This window comes from Arvicanthis niloticus, chromosome 1 (genome assembly GCF_011762505.2).
Source record: "Arvicanthis niloticus isolate mArvNil1 chromosome 1, mArvNil1.pat.X, whole genome shotgun sequence".
NCBI lineage: Eukaryota > Metazoa > Chordata > Mammalia > Rodentia > Muridae > Arvicanthis > Arvicanthis niloticus.
The window spans coordinates 88,991,862-89,002,523 of record NC_047658.1 but is presented as its reverse complement, the minus strand read 5'-3'; the positions used below and the strand labels follow the sequence as shown (position 1 = coordinate 89,002,523).

At 43.6% G+C, this 10,662-nt stretch overlaps 1 pseudogene; it reads left to right on the top strand.

The window, feature by feature from the left end:
• Positions 1-9,863: 9,863 nt before the first annotated feature.
• On the top strand, positions 9,864-10,354 carry LOC117695781 (prothymosin alpha pseudogene; annotated as a pseudogene).
• Positions 10,355-10,662: the final 308 nt, after the last annotated feature.

The window sequence follows — 10,662 nt, the reverse complement described above, 5'->3', positions numbered from 1 at the left end:
TCAAAACATGTGGTTTTATTCATCTATCATGCCAATACTGGGCAGTTAAACAGGAAAATGTAGTAACATATACAAGTGCTTATGGTGATATGGTTTCCAGAAGGGGACTTCTCAAGACTCGATACAATCCTTTTCTGTGTGATCCCTGAGGAATTTTTACTACATCAAATCCAGAAGTTGATGAAATTGGTACAGTTTGCTAGCAGAATTTAGAGTGTGCTCCTGGGCATATCTTTTGTTAATACTGAAGAAGCATTAAGATTTATAGAAGAGTTGTAAAAATTATTCAGTGATTTCCCTCATGTCTTTTCCTCTGCTTCCCCTGTGGGCAGCCTATATACCCACAGTGCAAAGGTCAAAGACAAATGTTAACACTGTCATAATGCAGACTCCAACTGGATTTTACCTGCTTATCTTTCTAATGTCAGTTTTTTGTTTTGTTTTTGTTTGTTTGTTTTCTTTTTGCTGTCTAAGGACCCATCTCTGATACCAGATCACATCTAGTTGTCTTGTGGTTTCTCAACTTTTCATGACATTGACACTTGAAGTGGCTTAGACACTTGTACAGGATGTCCAAAAAATTAGGGCTTGTCTCTATCTTTGCATGGAATGATTAAGGTTCTGCATTTGTGGTTGGGGGAGAATCCCACAAAAGTAGAGAACTTTGCTTAGTGTTTCTGAAGGCTTAACAAGGCATTGATCATGGCCTTGACTACTTGGTGATATTCTCACCATTATGAATTGGCTAGCCTCTACTTCATCTGCATTACATATCTTGGTCATGCAAGCATCCCATTTCTCCTCAGATTTTGGAGTCATCATCCATCCAGGTGGGTCTTACCTACGAAGCTTTTTTAAAAAAATTATTACCATGAAATTCTAAGGGTAAAGGGCAAGCTTAAAAACCTGTCTTCAATTTTGGAACATTCATCCCTAAAATGGGAGTCTCCATCAAATTTCTCCTCTCTGGGCTCACAGGAAACTCTGCAGAAGAGTTGGAAAAAGCCAGAGGGAATGGAGGATACCAAGAAATCAAGGCCTTCTAGACACAACAAGGTGTGTGCACACAAGAGCTCACACAGACTAAGGCAGCATGCCCAGGGCCTGCATGGGTCTACAGCAAATGGAGTCCTGGAGCTGAAAGAAGTGGACACATGCCCCCATCCCTAGCCTAGAAGCTATCTCCAGTTAGTAATCACTCAAAAAGGAAATTTTCATTTTCTCCAAAGGAGTCTAGTCTTACTAGGGAAACAAACCACTCTTAAGGGTAGGTCCATGCCCAGCATTAGATGACCAACACAAAAGGAACCCAATGGCACCTTTGGAGATTCTCTGTCTCATAATGCTAAGCAGGACTTTTTTTCCCCCCTGTTCACATCTTACAGGTCCTTTGGGAATATCTTACATCTTCCGGCTTTGTGTTTTTAAGGGAACCCTGTGGAGTTTCTGCATCTTTGTGTATTTCTTGTGCCTTTTCTTTGGCTCTTTTTTTCTTTTCTTGTTTGGTTGTTTTATCTTGTTCTGATTTGTTGGTGTTTTATTTATCTTATTGTATTCCATTTATTTTTCCTTGGATGCTTGTTTTTGTTTTTTTTTCCCCTAAGGAGTGACAGAAAGGGTGTGGATCTGGTTGGGAGGGGAGGTGGAGAGGAAATGGGAGGAGTGGGGAGACTAGAAACCATCATAAGAATATATTGTATAAAAAAAATCTATTTTCAATAAAAGAAACAAAACAAAAACTCTCCATTTGAAGTCCAGAGGCATGGCAGATGCCAGGAAACTTGGTCCCTCACCTGTGTCATCAGGGACTAGGGCAAGTTTCTTTCTTTCTTTCTTCCTTCCTCTCTCTCTCTCTCTCTCTCTCTCTCTCTCTCTCTCTCTCTTCTTTCTTTCTTTCTTTCTTTCTTTCTTTCTTTCTTTCTTTCTTTCTTTCTTTCTTTCTGCTCTTCTTAGTACATCAGGCTTTGTCCCCAAATGTCCTTAGTGATTGTCATAGTTCTGAAAATGTGACAACACCCAGATGGAAAAAAAAAGGACCTTTTCCCACCTAGGTTTCTCTCCTCTCCTCTCCTCTCCTCTCCTCTGCTCTCCTCTCCTCTCCTCTCCTCTCCCCTCCCCTCCCCTCCCCTCCCCTCCCCTCCCCTCCCCTCCCCTCCCCTCCCCTCCCCTCCTCTCTTTGCTTTGCTTGCTTGCTTTTTTCCCATACAATACACACTGATCACTGTTTTCCCTCCCTAACTCCTCCCTACCCATCAGGAAGTAAATGTTTCTCAGAACCTTGTCTGCTCTCAGAATCTTCCCTGCCTTCCCACTGAGCAGGAGCTAGCTCTAGATCAGAGGTTCTCAACCTTCCTACTGCTATGACCCTTTAATACCTCACATTATGGTGACCCCCAACCATAAAGTTATTTTCGTTGATACTCCATAACTGTAATTTTGCTAGTGGTGTGAATTGTAATATAAATATCTGATATACAGGATATCTGATATTCTACCCCCACCCGAAGGCATTGCAACCCTCAGGTTGAGAACCACTGCTCTAGAACCCTTACTGGAAGGTACAGCAAGGAAGCTGAAGTGGCATTCCCACTAGTGCCAGGCAGATGGGCTTTGTCAGGAAGGCACCTGGAGGGGCCACTTCGGAGAAGCAAGTATACATTGTCATTTCAGTTCCTGCCTCTGTCAGTGTTCAGGAAATCCTTGCAGAATAAGTAAAGTTCTTTGCTGTCTGCAGGCTTATCATCTTCCATGGCCAGGAAGATTTACACAGCTCTTGGGTAGTGTCACAGGGAAGAATGAATGAAGGCTAGATCTGGGGACTAGGAAGATCAGTGTGACTACCCCAATAGCCAGGGCCAACCATGACTCAATTGTTCTCTTAGTCTTAGTGCTGTGGTCTCCAGTTAGGGGCTGACTTGCAGCCCTGCAATCACCTGCCCCAGAGCTTTAGAGATTCCTTAGGGCACATATTAGAAGGAAGGCAAAGAGACCTGCCTGCCAGACCCAACCACCCTTATCCTGAAGGTTCTTCAGAGGGAGGGCCCTGCTCTACACTCCTGAGTTTTTCTCTGGGGGGCACTGACACAGCTGGGTAGCTTGTTTGGTAAATAATGACATTGTTATAAATATTTAACAAGTCAAGGGACTGCAGTGCATGCAAAATTGATGAGGTCCCTGGGTGGGAAATGCAGGCTTCTCTCTCTGTGCTCTGGGGGAGGCAGTTAGAGTCTGACGTCGGCTCAGGCTGACACCTGTATTTGTGGTAGGGCTGATGAATGGCCGGAGAAATAGTCTCCATGTTTAGGAAGCATCAATCCATCATACTGGCGCTTGGGCTGAGGGAGGAATTCACAGCCATCAATATTGCCCATGTTTATTAAGCCCCACATACAGCATGAGACAGCCAGTCCCATGTCGGTCCTGGGAGCAATGCCTCCAGAAAGGGCATGGTGGCTCCTTGATGAATGACTTTAATAAGCAGCAGCTTGGAAGTCCCTCCAAGTAAGAAACTAATAACAATAATTAGATGTTTCTTAATCATTTATTTATTTTATAATGTATGCCCTGCCTGGTTCCGGAAAAAGAATGGAAGTGGCTTGCAATTAAAACACATCTACCCAGGATGGTTCAAATGAAGATAAACAGGAGATCAGTAACCAGATAGAGGCAGTGAATTTTTCTTAATCAACTTTCCTGTTACCAGCTGAGGATATTGTGTTCCCTCCCCTCAGCAGTCACCTCTGGCTCTGTGCAGCCACAGGAGTGTGTGTAAAGCAGCAGCCGGCAGTGTCCTGGCGACCTGAGGCTGAAGTGGAGCATGATGTGACCTGTAGCCTGGCATCTCTGGACTCTCCCAGTTGTATCCGAGTTTCATTCATCATAGCCTCAATCCAATCTGTGTGTCTGCAGTAGGGCAGCATGAAAAATTAATGCCACTGTGTCAGGCAGAGCTTGTCGGAGTGACAGTGCAGAGAGGGAATAACAAAAGGGTGAATGAAGCTCACCGTGCTTTCTACTTAACAGCCACTCTGTGTTCCCTAAACAAGCTCCTCTGCGCCCTTTTGCCCAGAATAATGGGCCTCAGCAGCCAGCCTTTCCCTGTGGGCTGAGGGCAGAGAGCCTGCCCTGAGCAGCCGCTCCACCTGTATACCAGGACCTCTATGTCCACCTGCCAGGCGAAAGCCAAAGCCACTATGGTCACAGATGGGTGGTTTGTGTTTGCTGAGATGCGTGGGTACAGAGAAAGCCCCATCTCAGAAATCAGACTAGGGCAGAGATGTTTTGGAGGCTCCTGAGTAGAATCACTGGAGGAAACAGGTGAACTCAGTGGAGTGAAACATCGTCTTTGGCTTCAAACCATGGGATGTAGAGTTCAAAATTTTCAGCATCTTTAGATGGTGCACAAACCATTGTCCCGGGTGATGCCATATTGCTCCCAGCTCCTCTTCTAGAGTCATAGAAGTCAAAGGAGCCAACCCCATTTCTTGCAGCAGGAATGCTCTGGCACAGTGGCTGAAGTCATGGAGCTTGAAGCCTGGTGCTCTGTGTTCATATCTCAGCCTTATTTGTTCCTTAGTCTTATGGCTCTGTTTCTTTATGTAGAATACTAAGACAAATGTATTAATTGCATCAGCTGTTACCATTTGTCTTTATCCAAGGTGAGTGGTTAAAGAAAGGACATAAAACACAATGATTTAGCCTAGTGCCATGTTGAGAAAGTCATAAGACTGGAGCTTTGAGGAGCTTGTTGACTTGGAAAAGGTTTGGGGAGATGTCTACATCATCTGGCTGGGAAGATGGATCAGGTATCAAAGTGCTTGCCATGCAAGCATTGGGACCTGAGTTTGGGTCCCTAGCACCCACATTGAACAAACAAACAAACAAACAAACAAACCAGCATGGAGCACACACCTGTAATCTCAGTGCTGGGAGGTAGAGGCAGGAGGAAACCAGGGGCTTAGCTGGCAAGCCAATCTAGCTGAACTGGGAGCTCCAGGTTCAGCAAGGGTCCTGCCTTGGAAAACAAGGTGGAGATAGATGAAGAACACTTGACATTGACCTCTAGCTTCCAAACACACACACACACACACACACACACACACACACACACACACACCACAAAAACTATGTCCTCTTCCATAGATACACCCAGAAACACAAAGCCTTTCCACCTCATCAAAGATGAGCATAACACATGTGATACAAAGTTTATTAGATGAATTGACCTTCATCCCCACCGATGCAAACAAGGCCCCGTGGGTCTCTCTTTTCCTACTGCTTTTGGATCCAAATGTAGAACTCTCAGCTCCTTCTCCAGCACCACGTCTGCCTGCAAGCCTGCCATGCTTCCTACTGTGATGATAGTGGGCTAAATCTCTGAACTGTGAGCCAGCCAAAATGAACTGTTTTCCTTTATAAGAATGACTGTGGCTGGATGGTGGCACACACCTTTAATCCCAGCAGGAACATCTCATGGGGAAGAAAGGAACAATCCTTTATGCCCCTTTGTGGAAACTTGGTTGTATATTTTTAAGTGTGAATACTCCAGGTTTCTCTCCTCTGAGACATTAGAATCCCCTTAGGAATGAAAACTGACAGGATCTTGGGGCTGGAGAAGAGGGTCAGTAGTTAAGAGCATTTATGTACTTTCAGAAGACCCAGGTTCAGTTCCCAGCATCCACATCAGTGTCTCACAATCCTGTAAGTCTAGTCTAAGGGGATCTAACACCCTCTTCTGGCCTCCAAGGGCACCTACATGTATGTGATGCACAAACAGGCAAAAAGGCACACACATAAATAAGAATAAATACCTATAGCAAATTCATGGCTCTGAGTTTATTGTTAGGGTGTTTTCTATATTTTATTTAGAAATAGCTGAGAGGAGTTAACAGACAACTGTCCATATTGCCTTACATGGATAGTTGGTTTTCAAAACGTCAGAAGTCCACAGAATTGATGTTACAAACATTTCTGTATTAATGTTCATTTTGATTAGAGACTTATCTGCTCTTGACAGCTTCCTGTCTTGGATTCTAAGAAGAAATTGAGTATCTTTGGAGTTACTCCAGTTGTGGTGAGACAGCCACTAGGCAAAAATTGCCTCTTTTCATCTACAGACAAATCACTGTCCAGAAAAGGACACACTTGTGGAATAGTCGACTGATTATATCTGCCAAGACAGAGTAATCAGCCCTTAATAATTCTGCATCACTAGGTCTGCCAGATGATCCTGGGCCAGAAGGCTGAAGATCGGATGCTCCAATGTTTTGTAGTATAGGGACTGTCCAGGTGTTCAGCGGTTTCTATGAATTGGCTAAGTTTTAGAAGCTATGCTTTGTGCTTCCCATAATTTCAGTTAACTCAGTCATTCTGGATTTCTGACTGGGTTGAAGACTTATAGTCTCATAGCCAATCCAGGCTATTTACTTTGAGAGACAAGATTTGAGAGGATGGTTTTCAGCTGACATTCATTCTAAAGCCAAGGAAAAAAGCCAGGTTCAGAACTAAGTCTTTTAGTTAGGAGGGATGACAGAGGTTCTGGTTAGTCAACAAAATAATGGACTGGGTATTAGGTCTATCTTGTACCTTACTGAGACAAATTGGTATAGTTATGCTCTAATTGTACTTTAAGAGAGAAGTTTTATTTTAACAGGAAGGGTGATATGTAGGAGGAGCTAAGGTGGGAGGAGTGAGGAGAGGAAGAAGAGGAGTGAGGAGAAGGAGAGGAGGAGCCAGGCGATGGGGGGGGGGGGGAGGGACATGGAGGCAGATATTCTCGTGTCTCTGCCAGTCAAAGATAGTTGATATATCTAGGTTGGGTATTGGGTTACATTTCTGATTGTATGGGCATCTTGTTATTGAACATTACCAAACTTATAAAGCCTTTCATTAACATTAAAAAAAATTGTATAAAAGCAAAAAGGATAAGGGGTTTGGGATAGGGGTTTTCTAGGTAGGGGAAATGGGGAAAGGGGATGGCATCTGAAATGTAAATAAAATATCCAATAAAAAATTAAAAAGAAAAAAAGAATAAATACAAATTTATTTGTAAAGTTACAGAACTTTAATTAGGAGATTCTGATCAAATTGGTCTTTAGAGAAGCCTGGATGATGCTGTGATTTCAATGTAAAGTAAGGGCTCAGCACCCCTTCTCTCTGATGACTTAGTCGATACTGTCACAGTGGGAAGCATGGCAGCTTGCAGGCAGATGTGGTGCTGGAGATGGAGCTGAGAGTTCTACATCCGGACCCAAAGGCAGTAGGAAAAGAGAGACCCACTGGGCCTGGCTGGGGATCTGAAACCCCCAAAGACCACCTCCAGTATCACACTTTCTTCAAAAAAAGCCACACCTCCTAATGCCACTTTATAAGCATTTAAATATGAGTTATGGGTGCCATTCTTATTCAAACCACCATAGTCCCTAAGCCCGACAACCATTAAACCAGGATAGTATTAGAGTTAGGTAACCACTGTTAGTGTTTAAGTCTATGATGGTTGATACAAGCATTTAGTTAGGCAAACATAGCATGGTCTGTAATCCTAGTATATAGATGGTGGAAGCAAGAACATCTCAGGCTTGAGGCCAGCATGAGGTACACATCAAGACACTGTATCAAAAAATAAGACGAGTGACTAGAGATGTGGATTAGTTGGTAGAGTACTTGCCTAGCAGGCATGATGCCCTGGATTTGGTCCCCAGAATTACACAAAACAGATGGTTTATACATGTGCCTATAACTCCAGTACTTAGGGAGAAGTGAAGGGCTCAGAAAATCAAGGACATCTTTAATTACATAGCAAATATATGGCCAGCTGGGCTAGGAGAGAGTGTGCCTCAAAAACCAAACCAAACCAAACTCAATTTTGTAATATGTGGCACTCATAAGAATAAGTAATATGGAACTGTATTGCTCCCAGCAATGCTGAATACCAAGGTTCTCAGTTGTTTTGAGGACGATAATGACCTGAGGGTGTATATCTTCCAAACTATTATTTTTGCATAACAATAAAAGACAAATGTTCTCAGATAGTCAAGAGCAAATGGCACCTCCATATAAGTAGCGTCTTTGAGGCACCTTTTCCAGAAAAACAAAAACAAGGAAGTTAGCATTCAGGAATCTGTGGTTTCAGCTATACTTATAAACGTTAATGGATTAAGTAAGTAACCCAATAAGAACAAAGCAAGTCTGACAGGCTGTATTGGGAAACATATGGTACTGTATGCTCTTGACAGGAGATGTACTTTGGACACAAAGATGGTTGTAAGACAGAAATTAATGGACAGGAGGAAGATAAGAAGAAAGCTGGAGCAAGAACACTGACAGATTTACTAAAGACTTTCAATTAAAAATTAGAGTCTGGGAGACATGGCTTTGAGAGGACTGACCCTGCTGGAAGGCATGCCAATATGTATTTATCTGGCTGCAGAGCCCCCAAATGCATAAAATAGACATGGACCAAACTGAGAATGAAATAGGTAATTTGACAAAAATGATTTGGATACTTTCATACCCTGCCTTTTAAAAAGTTTTATTTTGATTGACAAGAGTTGTGCATTTTTTTCCTGGAGTCCAGTGTGACATTTCAGTATAGGTATATATTGTGTATTGTCCACATGAAGGTAGCAAGGACACCATCAATACCCCACTTTCTGTGATGCATGGAACAACTAGGTAGAAGATTAATATGGAAACTGAAGTCTGACAATACTGTAGATCTTGGTTGCTGGATTTAGAACTAGTCTCCTGTAGTTAGACGCTAGCAGGCAGCTATGAAAACAGTCTACACAGCAATAGCAGGGTACATGTCCTTCTCTCAACCACACAGGATGTTTTGTAGTGGAGATCACACAGCACCCCATAAAGCAAACCATAATGCACTTAAAGGGATTGGACAAATACAATATATTCTCATAATGAAGTGACTCGAAGTTGGTAATAGTGGGGTGAGTTGGTACACAGATATAATCTCTGAACTCTTGAGAGATCAAGATAGGAGGATAGGACTTCAAGGATAGCATGAGCTTTGTCAGTGAGACCCTGGCCCAAAACAACCAACCAAATAAATACATCTAGCTGGTGAGTGGGTGGGTCAACACATGAAGGATTTTCCTTTGAAGCCTTACAGCCCAGTTCTATCCTGGGGACCCATATGGTAGAAGGAGAGAACTGACTCCTGAAAGTTGTCTTCTCATCTCCACAGGCATGCTGTGGCCTGTGCACTTCCTACCCTCTGCCCACAAATGTAATTTTTAAAAAATTTCAAATCAATGACAGAAATTTGGAGAATTTACAGACCTGTGGAGATTAAGCAGCACATTCCTTAACAACAAATAAGCAAATGACAAGGCCACAAAGAAGTTACAACATACTTGGAGATGAGTATTGTGGGTGCAACATACAAAATATATGAAATGTGGCTGAAACAGAAAACTTTGCCCACGAACACTCATGTTTCCAAAAGATGAAAGCTTATGTGCGGTGGCTCACATCTTCATCCCACCACTTAGGAGGCAGAGGCAGAAGGACTGCTGTGGGTTAGAATGAGGTCCTGTGCTGGGCGGTGGTGGCACACGCCTTTAATCCCAGCACTTGGGAGGCAGAGGCAGGCGGATTTCTGAGTTCGAGGCCAGCCTGGTCTACAGAGTGAGTTCCAGGACAGCCAGGGCTACACAGAGAAACCCTGTCTCAAAAAACCAAAAAAAAAAAAAAAAAAAAAAAAAAAAAAAAAGAATGAGGTCCTGTCCCAAATTAGCAACAACAAGAATAAACAAAAGGCAAATACAAGTATAAGAAATAAAACAGAGCCCACTGGCTGCTCTGAAAGCCATCTTGGGTCGTGCTCGGTGCTCGCTGCAGCCACCTTCGCTGCCCACCGCCTCCTCCAACGCAGACTCCCTCAGCTTTCTCGCCTGAGTCCTCGAACTCTGTTAATTCCTCACTTGCTGCATAGGACCACTGGTGTGCCCCACCATGTCAGACGTGGCAGTGGACACCAGCTCCGAGATCACCACCAAGGACTTGAAGGAGAAGAAGGAAGTTGTGGAGGAGGCAGAGTATGGAAGAGATGCACCTGCCAATGGGAACGCTCAAAATGAGGAAAATGGGGAGCAGGAGGCCGACAATGAGGTAGATGAAGAGGAAGAAGGTGAGGAGGAAGAGGAGGAGCAGGAAGAAGGTGATGGTGAGGAAGATGATGGAGATGAAGATGAGAAAGCTGAGGTTCCCAGGTGCAAGAGGGTAGCCGAGGATGATGAGAATGCTGATGCTGACACCAAGAAGCAGAAACCTGACGAGGATAACTAGACAGCAAAAGGAAAAGCTCACAACCATCTGTAATGGGATCTGATGCCCTCTTCTGGTGTGTCTGAAGACAGTGACAGTGTATTCACATATATAAAAATAAGTCTTAAAAAAATAAGGGAAGACTGAGCAAGCCATGAGGAGCAAGTCAGTAAGCAGCATCCTCCATGACATCTGCATCAGCTCCTGCCTTCAGGTTCCTGCCCTGCTTGAGTTCTTGTCCCGACTTCCTTGGACCTCAAACTATGATGTGGAAGCATAAGCTGAATAAACCCTTTCCTGCCTAGGTTCTTTGGTTTCCTCACTGTAATAGAACCTCAACTAAGACAAGTGGCATCTTCACAACTTTGTGAATGTACT